We start from the raw sequence: 15,838 nt of genomic DNA on the forward strand, positions 1-15,838 counted from the left end.
AGATTGATAATCTTAATAAGCATATTGGGCGCTAAGAATACACTACTGGTATTTGATGTTCTTTTGGGGTTCCTGCTAGTAGGGGACTCAGTGTTGGAAGTGACCATAAGTATCATTTAGCGCAATTTTAGAGATATTGTTGTTGAAAAAAAAGTGGTCAGCTTACATTCAGGTAAGCTATTTGGTTGACGTTTCAGCCAACACCTTGGTCTCTGGAGCTAAATTATTGTACATGCTGCTGTGTCCTGATAAAGGCCATTTGTAGCCAAAATGTAAACCAAATAGCTTACCTTTATGTAAGCTGACCACTTTTTTGAAATGTAATGTAAATAAAAAGCTTTTTTTTATCTTCAAGTTTGGTGAGTGCCCTTAATTGGACCCTTGTGGCCCAGGCCCCAAATCAAGGATGATTATAACTTTCATCTTATTAAAAATCTGTTGAAAGGTATGTACCCGAATTCAGTCAGTTAACTTCTGAAAACAGAGATAATATATATATATATATATATATATATATATATATATAAATATATATATATAAATTCCCTCAATTCTGTCTTCCTTCAAAATATTTAGAAATTTAAAAGAAATCTAAAGTAACACCCTTTTGAAAAAATCACCTAGAGATTCCATTATAAGAAATGAATCACAATGTCTTGTTCTTTCTCCTACTTCCATCTGTTTTTTCCATCTATAATTTGTTATAATTTTGTATGAATAATCTTGTTGTATTATCATGGCACTTTTTGTTATATTCTACAGTGAGAGACCAATCATTTTCCCTGATGAAGTTTCTTGATGAAATGAAACGAAATGCGTTGGGTAACTGCCACAATTGTGATTGCAAACAACTGTTAAACACTGTGAATTACTTCAGCCCCAAGGAGCCGTGTAATGAAATGTTTGAATTTTAGTGGAATTTTAATAAATATTTTTTACATGAACAAATGTATCTTTATATGAGAGACAATTCATTTTATTAAGTGTATTGGGCACTAAGAAAACACTATTGGTTTTTGGTGTTTTTTGGGAGTTCCTACTAGTAGAGAACTCAGTGTTAGAAGCGACCACAGTTAAACTATAGCACAATATTAGAAATATTGTTGTGTATATATATCCGTCCATCTAGTTCAACCTAGGTTTATAATAGCTTATCCTTTGTTGTATCTTATGTTCTGATATTTTAAAGACAGATTATGGTTCTTATTTGTACCCATGGATGTTTGTAACCAATAAATGATTATGGTTGACTCGCTAAGCACTGTAACTTCACTGCTTAGCGAGCCAACTCGTGAATGACCGCCCGCCCCCCAGCCATGGTTCGCTCGCACATCCCCGCCGCTTTGTGAATTTATATTTTGCATTCCATGAATGGGATAGGCAGCTGTGTTCGCATGGGGACACCCAATGTTTTCCAGGGTGCGCAGAGCATTTTTGTGGGTATGCAAGTGCCCCCTGCCCGCCTCGATCTGCCCCCCCCCCTGTGCGAACGTCTCAGCGACTATGCAAGTCACCAATGGCGCCACACAGCAGCCCTGCACATGCGCAATTTGCTGGGGAGCGAGCAGATTACAATGAACCACAGGGCTTTATTTGCTAAGATGGGATTTCTATTGAAGATGTTAATTTTTATCTTCAAGAAGGTGCTAAATAAATAAGGCGTAGATTCTGATTAGTAGCTATGGGCAACGTCCTGTCTTCAATAGAGCTCCCATCTTAGCAAATAAAGCCCTGCTGCTACCAATTTCGCATATTTTGTCACTTTGCGCAAGGACTGGGATGTGCACTTTGGGGTCAATTTACTGAGATGGGATGTTGCCTATAGCAACCACTGCTCTCAACAATGCTAAATTGTTGGCAGCAGTGTATGACTATGAATATGGGACTGTAAATCAGTCCTTGACTATGATAGTATTAGATGAAATCTGCATCTAGCTAAAAAATATGCCTCTGCTTCCAGGTTCCAAATGTTGTAACAGAGGCATGTTCTCATTCTCAGAACTTCTCATCCTTTTAAGAAAATGGAAATAAAATATTTATCTTTTTTTTTTTAGAAACTTCAAAAGAAAGAGGCTTTTTCTGGGCAAATATTTGATTTTTGTTTTGATTCTTTATGATTTGTTTGTTCCCATTTGTGTTAGGCTATAGCTGCAGAAAATCAAACCAAATGTTTGCAACAATATGAAAGGGGAAAAGCTAAACTAAAACACTGGGCAGCGAAACTGGATAATTAAATAAAAAAAAATGGCGCTGTGCGTCTGAGTCCCCTTGCGGGGCTCGATTCGCTCACCCACGCTGCGGGCTCGGTGGCTCGCTACGCTCACCGTGCTATTTAAAATCAACTCCATGCCAACATGGATAGTGGAGATATGAACTATCCATGTTGGCATGAAGTTAAGTTACTTTATTTTACATAGTTTGTGGCGAGCGTAGAACCCGGAAGTAGCATGGCGCCATTCTGGCGCCGTGAAACTACACAAGTACCAAAAAAAAAATATAGCAAAACAACTGAATAATAAGAGCACATAATACATTATTGGTATTATAATAGTTATTAATAATAAATATAATAATAAAAATAATTACAATAATAATAATAAATAATAATAACCATTTATTTTTCCTTGTGGAGTGTATTTCCTCATAGAAGTACAGAAAGACAAAGGACCACCATCAATGAGTAAGTACAGAATTCAGCAAAGGGGGAATGGTTATGTATTACAATGAATGCCCATGAAATAAAGTACCTTTTACAGTCCTTTATTTCATTAAGGTGTGGGAACGCCATAGGCGCATACTTCCCTACCCTCCCAGAATGGCCGGGAGCGTCTAGCAAATCGGGTCCCCCTCCCAGCCCCCTGGGCAGGTGGGCAAGTCTCCTGCATTATCGCCACAGCCCTTCCTCCCTTCCAAGCAGTCTGAAATTCTGAATTTTGCGCGTTCACGGGGAGGGGCTAAAATGACGCAAATCACATCATTTTAGCCCCTCCTCCAATCCACGGACAAGCTAATTAATGCAGCTGCCTGTTGTGGGGGCTTGGTGACATCAGCCCCGCCCCCAAAAGGTAGCCTCGTCCCATCCCCCTTTCACTCCTCTCTGGGTTTCTCCCGGAGAGGAGTTTTAAAGAGTCGGCAGGTATGCATAGGCATATATATCACACTCGCTGAGGCCTATGCTTTGTGAAGGGAGGGAAGGGGGTGGAAGCAGGGGAATGGGCGTCACATGACATCAGCTCATGCCCTGATTTAGGCCATCTCCGTCAGAAATAAAAATCTGTGTATACTGACTTTTATTTGCAAACAGGAAAATATAATAATTTTTTACCATGCGTCCACATACGAGGGGATGTGTAATCATACCGATCCCCTGCATTCGGTCAGCCAGAGGGTGGCTAGCGGCGTTTACCTGTTCACTAGGCTGTGAACATATGTAGTTTAGCAAACAGGTCTGAATCAGGCACTTTATCTCTCTCCATGGTTAACTACATCTCTCCATTTGAAGGCAAAATGAATGTCACATAATTTTCCTTGAATGCAAACAAGAAATGTTGCATTCACTTCATCGTCCTCAATTTTAAACTGGCACATTTTACCACACAGACATGGGATGGATATCACATTGTAATGTTTCTTAATCATGGATGGTTTTAATATGATGATAGTGGCTTTTCCATTTGATAAGACAAGAAAAAATTATTTCTTGTGACAAAAAAATTCCCATTTACCGTGGGTTTTCCTATGTCACAGGCAGATAGAAATTCTGTAAGTATACTGAATTTATGGTCACATGCATGACAACAACAGTATTCAGTTGCCAGGATACACGATAAGGATCAGCTTACCCCCTGGTGCATCTTACTCCACTTTACCCTACTGCCATTTTACTTGTTTAATAGGCTACACCAGTATTACTACCAATAGAGGCTACCATTGATAGTGCATCTGGCCCAGGCTTGCCTACCCTCCCGGAATGGCTGGGAGCCTCCTGGAAATCGGGTCTTTCTCCCGGTCTCCTGGGAAGGTGGGCAAGTCTCCCGCTTTCTGGAGATAGCCCCTGCTCCCCCCTTGCCCGCTGGTTTAATTACCTGAAATCGCGGGTCTGCGGAGAGGGGGCGGGGCTAAAATGACGCAATTGCGTCATTTTGCGGCCTTTAAGCCCCGCCCCCACTCCGCGGCCCGCGAATCACAGAGTTTTCTGGCATGGGGCGGGGCCAAGTGATATCTGCCTTGCTCCCGCCCCCCTAACGTGTTGCCTCTCCGGGCTTCTCCCGGAGAGGTGAAATTGAAAGTAGGCAAGTATGATCTGGCCCCTGGTATTTAAATAAAGGAAATGGAATGTCTTCTTTTAATCAGAACCTTTCCACCCATTACAGGATATTTGTATATGTGACACCATTCCCAGTTTAGAGCAAACACAGAAGCTATGTACCTTTATGAGCAGAACAGATACATAACAAGAAGCAGGAAGTAAGTTTAATTTATGTAGCGCACTTTCTCCAACAGGACTCAAGGCGCTTTACAGACATTAAAAAAACAATGCACATAATACAGAGGATGTTGGTGGTACAGTAACAGACAAGTCACAGACAAAAGAGACCCTTGAGCACACAGTAAGCATAATGCAGGATTGGTGGAGCATTTTGGATAATAACTTCCATGAGTTGTGTACTCCACCCTGACAAGGTACCAGGTTGGGCAGCCATTTTAGGCGCTCTGCGTAGGATTACCCTGGGTGGAATAGATTACCCATAAAAGTGATTACCCAAAATGGGTGATTTCAGTGTAGACTCAGGTCCATGTATTTTTCATCCCATCCACAAGTGCACCAGATGAGGCAGCCATGGTGGGCGCACTACGAAGGTTACACTGTAGGAGGCGAGCCATACAAGGACCCAATGCATATATTGGAAAGCAAATACTTGTATAGTAGTATGATAAACCCTGCACTGAAACATCCACGTGACCCACATCCTGCCCGCAGAGATGCCATCTGAGGCAATCAGCTTGGTGCACTGCATAGGTCAGCGCTGGCAGGGTGTGCAATCTGCGAAGGTACACCTTACAGGAATAGCACATGGTGGGGTAGATATATGCTGCAGGGGGGGGGGGGGAGACATGAAAACACATTTGCAGGGGACTGACACCTTTAGAAGGGACTGATGGGGGAAGTGTTGCTACATAGGCTGGCCCTGGTGCTTCCCTTCCCAGCTCCATGCTCACCATGAGGAGTAGGGCTGGGGGTAGTCCTGGAGTTCTCAGCTGTAGGGGTGGTGGGCCTGGCCCAGGTGTTCTCATGGCAAAGGTAAGTTGAGGCCACATGATGTTCCAGAGTTTTGTGGTTTTAATGCAGTCCTTCAGCAGTAATGTTGGTGTGTTGTTTGCCTTCTGGTTTCCTTTGGTTTAACTCCGGTATAACGCTGCTAATAATTTAAAGCTGACCCTTTATAACTAGACCTTTCATATAATAGACCCCTAATGTCCTAAAGGACTGACGTCCCAAGCTACAGGTACATTTTCTGGGAAATATATATGTCTGCAAGACAATATAAAGCAAATAGTGCAATGATGACTACTATACCCCTTTCTGATTGGCAGCCATCTACTATGGTTCTACCAATAAGATCAAGAATAAGAGCATGGGATGGTGTTAAGAGGGTTGAAGCAGGGAAGGGGAAAAAGAGGAAAGTGAATGGTAGGAGCAGATAAAAGACAAAGTAACGGAATCAGATACAGTATCGAGACATGTGGAAAAAAGAAACAAAATTGAAGAGAATAATATACAGACAGGGTAATTCATAAGTAGTAAAGGTACATACAGTATGTGGAACAGACACGAGTATGAGGAGTGGGCCAGATGCACACGTAGTCCTGGACCTGAAGGCAGCTGCAGACACTTTGGCTGTGAGACAGAAGAGGCGTATCTATGACATCACCAATGTTTTGGAAGGAATTGGACTCATTGAGAAAAAAATCAAGGAATGGTATTCAGAGGAAAGAGGTTAGTCCGGGCTCTAAAACCCAGAAATCACTGACAAACTCAGCTGGCAGACCTGGAACTGCTGGAAAATGAACTTGTCCAGCAAGCTCCATCTAACAGTCTCATTGCAGCTTCACACATGGGACGGAAAGGGCCAAAATTACATTTAAAAGACATTTCTGGCCAACTTCCAGTCACCGCCATGAAACACCCATTATTTTCCCACTACAATTCTGATATCGTCTCACCCATACTCTGTGTAAGGCATGCCCCATAGGGATTTTCGGACAGCCGATGTGCATGTAGTTGAGCAATGTTTTGGAACATAAGATACAGAAAAATGTATTTGATTCTGTGACTGAAAATAAGTTTCACCTCTTAAACCACATAAACCAAATGTAGAGGCAGAATCTCCTAGTTTTGGTTTTGCAGAACATCTTGCATTTTTAAAGTAACAACTCATTTTATTACAGTTCCTTTTTTGCCTCACAGGTTGCACTATTGACTGCAGAATAATTAGCTGCCAATCATGTCATTAACTCATTGGCTCCTCGTTGCACCAAAGTGTAAGGAGGTCCCCTGGCCATAGTAGGCCTCAGTACGTAATTATTCATTTGAGATCACAGGATGATTCACCAGACTCTGCCTTTCAGTAAGGAGTAAGTACAATGAGTGTTCTGCTGAAAAGACTGGATTTCCGGGAATGTTACGTAACTAAAACATTCCATCTCTAATATACTGACTTAGCAGGTTCTCTGAAATAGCCCTACCAGTAACATGCTTGCATTCATAAAGGTTGCAGAGGAGGAAAACAGAATCTAAATCTGTATGTTCAGATATATAAATATATAGTGGTAGATGCTCAATTATGTCCCTTTCAGACTGCACTTTTTACCCGTTATTTTGCAGTTTTTTTTACCGTTTTAAAACAGTAATTCGTGCAGTATGAAAGGTGCAGAGTGAATTTACCGGTTCTATTGAACTGGTATTTCTAAACGGTAATAAAGCAGGGTCCAACCAATTTCACACCCTTTTTTTTCATCCACTGATTTCTATGGGTTAAAACGGGTTCAGTGTTGTGAAGGAACAAAAACTGCATTGAAATACCGTTTAAGGACAAAAACTGCACTGAAATACCGTTTAAAGACATGCAGTGAAAGGGGTTTTAGCTGGCAGACCCGTTTTTAGAAATATTTTAAAATACCTGGTCAAAGCCAGTTTTGCGGTCTGAAAGCAGCATAAGTTCAGTAATACCATTCAGGTGCATGAGAGGGAGGGGTGAGTAAGTAAAAAAGACATTGTTTCGCACAGCTCACTGAATGGTATTAGTAACCAGTATTGAACACTACATGATAATAGAATTTAGAGATATTGGTTTCACACCCTGCACCTAGATATAGCACTAGGGACCCCAAGTATACAGAGAAGCCTTGACAATGGCTTGACATTTGTGTAAATACATGTAACCAATATCTCTGAATTCTATTATCATTTAGTATTCAAGACTGGTTACTAATACCATTCAATGAGCTGGGGGAAACAATGATTTTTTACTTACTCAGTATTAACCCCTTTAGTGGTGTTTTTTTTTTTTTTTTTAAGGTAGTGCTGGGTTTATTATGGGGAGCGCTACCTAAAAAAAAAACTACCACGCTGTCGGCTGGTCTGGGTCGGGCAGTGCAGCTGAACACTATGTCAGCCACTGCCCAGCCCTGCCCCCGACAACTCAGCCCTGCCCCCGGCATCTGGTGTGTCAGTAGCCGGCACCATAGGCTGTCATACAACAGCCAGGGGGGCGGGGAGAGGAGGAGGTGCGGCGGAGGAGAGGGAGCCAGGGGTGCTGAAGCCTGCTGAGTTCAGCGATCAACTCAGCAGCGCTGCCCAGCAATGATCAGTGGCAATCCCGAGAATTGCCAGTATGGGTAAAGCACCATGCAGCCATTGCCCAGGCTTACCGCCGATATCATTAACATTACTGGAGGTAGAACCCATCGTCTAGTGTGTATGGTGCTTAAGATATATTCTGCTTTACCCTGACATTCCAATGCCAGAGGATCAAGAAGGCCTGGCATCCAAAACAAGCAGAAGATATGTCCCTCCTAAATACATGATAGTGTAGCCCATCTACACTGGCTTTCAGAAACTGATCCATATTTTTATGTGGAAAAATTGAGGTGATAAAGTGAGGGAATGCCACATGTTTTATGTTTTTCAAAGCAAGGTTTGCCTTCACTACAGCAAAGGGTCACACAAAGTAAGGTCCCCCCACCATAGTGCAAACCAGCTCTAGGCTGCAATATAACATGTTTCCCCTAGAACAGGACAACCCCTCTCCAACCTAACATAGAGCCCAGTACTCTTCATAGCCCACTGTATGCAGCAAAGCCTCATTTTATCAGCCAACTAACTTCAGTTATTCCCCTATCAGTATTACCATGTTTCCCTCAGGACATTCTCCATGCTTAATAAAAGAGAACAGACTCTTGGCAGCTTCATTATGTAGTGAAAGGGGCCACCTACAGCCCTAAGATCAACAAATAGGCGGACCCAACAGCTGGAGTCCCAGATCTGAGATATCTCTGCCCAGTTTATGGACCATTTAATGTGACAGTGGTAGAACTGTGATAGGATGGTTCTCTTAATTCTAATTCCATATAGAAATGATCTACTGTAAGTTGTCCTCCAAAATGTCAGTATGACTGTCAGTGTTTTACAAAGATGATATTACATTGTGAAGATAAAGACATAAAAAAAAAAAAAAAAAAAAAAAGGTTCTGCAAATATTATTAAATTGACATTTATAACCATAGTACACATTATAATATGTTTTTTAACCCTTAATACATTATTTTTTCAAACATTTTTTTGAATAAGTAATAACATATTTTTAATCACTGTATTTTGATTAAGTACCTATGGTACGTACCTGGATTCCCTGGTGGGATTTATATCCCTTTTACAAACTTATGGAACAAAACTTTACTTAGGGTCTGATTCAAAGGTAGATGCTAACGGCACCACCCCTATGTCTTTGTACGCAGAGGTGGCGTGAAAATATGCAAAAGCCGCAGGAGGAAAAAAACACCCATCTATAACCTCTCTTATTCGCTAAGTAAATGAAGAACGCAGTGTTTAACCAAATGTGTGACCATCGGACATCTGATTAATATATATGGTTAAATCATGCAGCCAGGGACAGTGAAGATGCATCAAGGAGGACGTAGCCATTGAGTTCAGTACACCCCAGATCCTGTTGCTGCTTCATCATCATCCCCAAATGCCAGCAGTGTGTCAATCATGCTGCAGCATTTGGATACCTGCGAGTGACATTACAGCCCCAGATATGCCCATAAGCAGTGTGGATTGTATGCATGTGCAGATATAAAACCAGCGAAGATGTGCATAAACATTGGATTTATGTACATCTATGAATTAGATATACTGTATGAATTAGGCATACCTAGAGATGGTCTGCACATTGGCCCTTATTCAGATCTGATTGCAGTACAAATGTGTTCTCAAAATGGGTGAAACCATGTGCACTGCAGGTGGGGCAGATGTAACGTGCAGAGAGAGTTACATTTGGGTGGGGTGTGTTGAAACTGAAATCTAAATTGAAGTGTAAAAATAATGCAGCCCGTATTTACCCTGCACAGAAACAAAATAACACACAAATCTAACTATCCCTCTCTCTTTCACATGTTACATTTGCCCCACCTGCAGTGCATATGGTTTTGCCCATTTTGAGAACAAATTTGTTCTGCGATCAGATCTGAATAAGGGCCATACTGTACCACGTACACTGCACACATGTATATCTGCTGTGCAGCACCTTAACAGTGGCCCCTGCCTTAGCTGCAGCAAAGGTGCAGGGTAACGTACATTCCCATTGTCTCTCCAGTCACCCTACAACTGATAAGTTCAGAGTAGCATGTCCTTCAACTGGGACCCCTTGTTCAAATCAGCAATTCCAGAGGATCATTTAAATAAAACAGTGCATCAGAATTCATTGATTTTTCTGTGCCATTTTTCCTCAGCTCATGCAGGCGTAGTAAAGGAAATGAGAATTGAGGCTAGAGAGAAGTCACATAGATAAATATATAAGGCAGTAATATGCCCGCTGGGAGATGCGTATGAGCTGTGACAAGTAGGAGCATCCTAGCAGGAACAGAGTGGATTAAATGTGACTGCAGGGAACTGGGTAGTGATGCATACAGTATGCACAGCCTGAATGGCAAGTCCTATACCCTCTGTGTTCTGTGTCTGCTCAACCTGCCTAGGATCCCTCTATCAGCATGTTGTATACCTCGGGCGCTGCCCAGCTTACCCAATCCATGTCATATCTATGCTCAAGGCCTCACCCAGCCATCTTAGCCGAAAGATTCTAAGTAATGGCACATGCTTACTAAGTTGTGCTACAAGTCTTGAGCAAGCAAATGTGAAAATCTGCTTTAACTTAATACAATTCTTAAATGGTTTACTGTAATTAATTAGAAATACATTTTATTTTATTATAGAAAGCAGTTAAATCATTTTGCATTGCTATTAAATATAAAAGCTGTGGCAATGAAAATGATAAATTCCATTTACTAAGGCCATTAACTTGCAAGTCATATATGGGTTAAAAATCTGTAATCTATATAGATCTTAGAAGATCTGTGATCATAATAAAATGACAAGGCTTTAAGTGTAAAGTACTTTTAAAATCCATTACACTGTTCAGAACTCAAAGTTTAAACAATTATGTACATATATTATTATCATCTTTGTATTATAACTAGTCGTATAATTTCCATACCTCCCAACTTGTAGCCTCTCAGAAACAGGAAATCCGCGCGCACCCGAAAAGGGGGGGTGGTCTCAGAAAAGGGGGCATGGCCTTGCGGATGACACTTCCCAAGACCACGCCCCGCATTTTCCGTCCCTCAGCAGCCCTGAATAGATGCTGTGCGCATGCGCACAACGTCTATTATCTTCAGATTGGGGGGAATCCCAAATGCTCCTGCTGTGGGACGTTCCCGTGGAAAGAGGGACAGTTGAAAGGTATGCATTTCTATAGCTCTCAATGTATTTCCTTATTGTGGGGTGAAAAGCTGAAGGGTCATAATTTGTTCACTATATTCTGAGAACAACATAAGTTACTGTATACCAGTGGTTCTCAACCTCGGTCCTCAGGAGCCCCCCCAACAGTTCACGTTTTCTAGGTCTCCCCACAGAATCACAAGTGCAGTAATTAGCGCCACCTGTGGATCTTTTAAAATTTGTCATTGAATGATGAGTGCACCTAGAAAATGTGAACTGTTGGGGGGTCCTGAGGACCGAATTTAAGAACCACTGCTGTGTATCATAATTAAATTACTTTCCCCATTACTTTCAGAACACTTTTTGATATAGAAAATAAAAGGGGTAGATGTAATGAGCTTTGAAGAGAGATAAAGTGGCGAGTGATAGAAGGTAACCACTGCAATTTTTCAAACATATACGTGTAACGTGACAGATAGGAGCTGATTGGTTGGTACTTTGGGCCCGATTCAGACCTGTTCCCTAGGCTGCGTATGTTTGCAGCATAGCAGACAGGTAAACGTTGCTCTCCAAGGCTTATTACATATTCCCTGTTAGCAATGTATAAAATAAAATAATCTGTAAATTAAATATTATTGACTTTATAAGAATATTGGTAACAACAGTTCCTTGATCTGAGTTGTTGAGACATTGGATAGACTTTCACAGAAATACGTACAGTACCTTCCAAATTTAAGATGAGCTGGACCACAGATGCAGGGGGTGGAGTCATTTGTGGAGGGAGTGGATCCAAGCAATTCCACATCTGCTTTCATCAATTTGGGGGTGTACGCTGAATAGAGAACGTGCACGGCATCTATTCAGTGATCATCGTCTCCCCCAACTGTCATCCCCCCCCCACCCGCCTGTGGGACATAGCAACCTGCGGGAGGGACAGCAGGACAGTCTACAAATGTATCCCGCTGCAATTAGAACAGTAGGGAGGTATGGAAACATAGCAGCGTGATATAACAAAGATGTACATTTATCACAGAACTTTATTAGCATTGGTCAGGAGTTAGAAGAAAACAAAATGGTAAATGCAATTAGAAAATAAATATATGCACAGCTGCCTTTAAGAAACAGGGTAAGATGTACTAAGCCTTACAAAGAATAACGTAATGGCTGCAATAGGCATGAGAGGGTTAAACATCCAAGGCTGTGTGTACCTTGGGAAGTATGTGACTCAGATATCCTATAAGGAAGCAGAGGATGGCAGAGTTAGCTGGGATATCAAAGCAGGAAAAGGAGGAATCTTCTTCTTTTTTCCTGAAAAGTTTGGGTGAATGGCTGTGTCCCCTTCTTGATTTTCAGTCTTTTTCACTCACACACACGCTTGTAGTGTATTTCAAGCATTTTGTCAATTACTGCTTATATCATAGACAGCATAAATAGTATATCTAAGGGTTAACTGCAGAGCTTGGTGTTATACTGTATGTAATAGACTTCTAGTAGTGTATGCAGGAAAAAAAATATAAACTGTTCCCAATATGGATTTTTTTTCTCCGGATATACAGTCTCCACAATATTCTTAAAAATAAAAGTTTATTTCTCCACCAACCGACAGATCAGAAAAAAGGTAAAAAAAATTCAATAAATATAAAAAATACACATAAATTTAAAAAAACCAGTTCCTTTCAACAAGAAAAAATCTCTTTTAACTCACCGGACCTCCTGGGGACGTGATATTATCCTTCCATTCCTCAGATGTTATATAATCCACTTTCACATTAGTACTCCTCTTCTGGACGCCGCACTGCCACTGCAGCTATCCTTCAGATTTTCCCCGTATGTTGGGACTGAGGGGGAAGAAAGCACTGGTGTCTCCGAACTAGGTGTACAGCGTTTCAGATGTTCAATGCACGTATCACCCTCCCATCCGATTTCCTGCTAGCGCCTGCAGTACGGTGGGGTCACGGCCAAGATGTTATATAACAGCCGTGGCGCTCCAGAAGACTTTAGTGAGGCTTTAAGATTTTAAAAGCCGCCCGGTGCCGTGGATGTCATACACTCACGCTCGTCGGCTCCGGCACTGTTCCCCTTGTGTGCGGTGGCTTCCTCTTACAGGCTCCGGTCTCCAACCGCTCACCAATGCGTTTCTACCTAGGATAGGTCTTTCTCAAGGTGCAGCTGGAGATCGTAGCCCTCAATTATTTATACCTCTCCAGGAAGTCCGATTCACCTGTTCCCTGGTGGCCTATACCTTATACATCTCCCTGGGTTTTCTTAAAGTGGTATCTACATCTCAAAAACATGAAAAATCACCCTCTAAGTCTGTTTATGGGAAAGTTTGCTGCTAAAAACCTATGATTTATTTCTCTTGCAACCAAACAGTATGTTCACAATACAAACTTTTATAGAAAAATGGCAATGTAATATAGAGAAGGAAAAATGAAAAATAATAAAACAAAAGAAAAAAACAGGAAAAATGGGAGGTACGTTCACAAAAACCACTTGACTTCAAATTTGCCATTTAACCATTTCGGATGTAGTGTGTCTAGCTCATAAATCCATCGCATTTCTGCGTGAGCCAGATCACTTTTTTTTTATCATCTTTTCTCCAATTGCCTTTAATCAGATCAATCATTTTAAAACTCACTATACTGTTCGTAGAGCACTTATGATCAGTTTTAAAATGTGCTGACATACAGTGGGTTTCAACCCCTTTTTTATATTGTTGAGATGTTCCCTTAACCTGATTTTAAATTGTCAGCAAGTTCTCCCAACATACTGTTTGTCGCATGTACACTGAATTAAGTAAATAACATCATAGCTGTTACATGTAACAAAATGATCAATTTTGTATTCTTTCCCAGTAACGGTCGACACAAATGTTTCTTTTTTGTTGCCATCTGTACTTTTACATTGTTTACAGCCAGCACACATTCCACATTGGAAAAAGCCTTTGGTTTTAACTCTTGTTTGCATGGCTGTTTTTGGTACTACGGCACCCAGTTCTTAATGTTGGATGCTCTTTTATAAATTATGTCTGCTTTATCTTGGATAGATTCTTTCAGAATTGGGTCAGATTTTAGTAGACTCCGATGTTTATTTAACACTTTTTTTATTTGCTTATAATCACTATTATATGTTGTAATGAAAGCCAGACTTCCATCTTTCTTTTCTTTTCTCCTCTTATTTACTAACAGTGTATCTCTTATTTTATTCACCTCTACCAAAGTAGGTCAGTTTCAGCATATCCTTTCACCAAAAATTAATTTTTCATTTTTTTGGCCTGTTCTCTATATATAATTTCTTGTGTACAATTCCGTTTTATCCTACGGAATTGACTCCCGGGTACATTTTTCAACCACTGTGGGTGGTGATTACTCTCTTTATTAATATAAGAATTACTGTCCGTAGGTTTATAATACGTTCTTGTTAAAATATTGTCATCCTCTATATATATATATATATATATATATATATATATATATACTGTTAAATCCAGAAAATGTACTGTATACATTCAAATGTTAAAACTATTCCCATATTGTTGTTATTTAGAACTGTTTGTAAGACTTCCCTCCCCCCCTCCATATCATAATGACATCATCGATGTATCTCTGAAAATAATTATTTCTAATATAAATTGTATGCCTTCTAATATGAAGGTTTTCAGATTTTCTTCAAAATTCTCTCTGATTAGGACTCTTTCTATTGCTGCCAAACCGTCTTTATGCTGTATTATCATGTATAGTGAGGACACATCTGCCGACACTAAAATGTTACCCTTTGCCATTTTACAGTATTAATTTATTAATAATATACATAGTGTCCTCTACCTTTACACACTATTGGCTGTAAATATTTGTCTATCATTTCTGATAGATTTGAGGTCAGAGACCCCACTCCTGCTACTATTGGCCTTAGAGGTGGGTCTTTTTAGTTTTTGTGGATTTTTGGTAATCCATATAGACCGGTAATATAGTGCCCTCTATTTTTAAATAGTCTTTTTCTTTATCAGTTAATGCTCCATTTTTATGATGTTTTTAAATAAAGGCATATAATTTTCTTTTTATATCTTCTGTGGGATTTTTCTTTAGATTGTTATACGTTAATTTATCTGTAAGCAATATTTTTATTTTATTGTTATAATCTGGATAATGACCATCCCCCCCCCCCCCTTATCAGAGGGCTTGATCGTTATGGACTCATTTTTCTTTACTCTCCAGTGCTTGTTTCTCTGCCCTTGATATGTTATGTTTTCTATTTTTTTTTTTTTTTTTTTACACATTTTTTCAAGTCATCTACTGTATTACTAGTTTATGTAGTTTAGTAGCTATGCGTGGTCAGGCCATCTTCGGATGTCTCCTGGCTCCTTCACTACGATGGCTCTCCGCTTACCAGATATCAGTTTGGTTGGATGTTGTGGCGGTGCCTGTCCGGTCTGGGGCTCTCGCTTCGTGAGTTTGGCACCCAGTCGTTCCGCATAGTCTCTGCTACGTCCGCTGGCGCGTCTGGGTGGCCCGAGATTAAGACCCTACGGTGATGGTGCTCAGCAAGCTACAGGAAATACATTCACCCTCAACTCCTGCCCTGATGGTTCTGTGCTGGTATGATTCCTGTTGGTTGAATGCGGTCATTTATGTCCCCTACCCTATGTCCAACCTACTCGGGGATTAGCTACGCTCTGTTGTTGGGTGAGCGTCCGGAGTTTTTACTCTGAACTGAGGGACTGAATTCGGCATTACTAATTCGGCTAATTCAGCTCCAATTAAAATGGCCCGTGCGATGCGATTTTCCTATGCAGAATACCCCACTAAGCAAATAACTTAGTGGGCGCCGGGATAATACACA

General features: G+C 40.8%; 1 long non-coding RNA gene across 1 annotated transcript in view; it reads left to right on the plus strand.

Moving 5' to 3' along the window:
• The window catches only part of LOC146007024 (uncharacterized), a 53,315-nt gene extending 52,364 nt beyond the window's left edge, over positions 1-951 (plus strand). The window contains exon 4 of the long non-coding RNA XR_014444202.1: positions 763-951. This is a non-coding gene — a long non-coding RNA (uncharacterized LOC146007024). The remainder of the gene's footprint in view (positions 1-762) is intronic.
• The last annotated feature ends 14,887 nt before the right edge of the window (positions 952-15,838 follow it).

This window comes from Crinia signifera, chromosome 6, assembly GCF_055691185.1.
Source record: "Crinia signifera chromosome 6, ASM5569118v1, whole genome shotgun sequence".
Taxonomy (NCBI): Eukaryota; Metazoa; Chordata; class Amphibia; order Anura; family Myobatrachidae; genus Crinia; species Crinia signifera.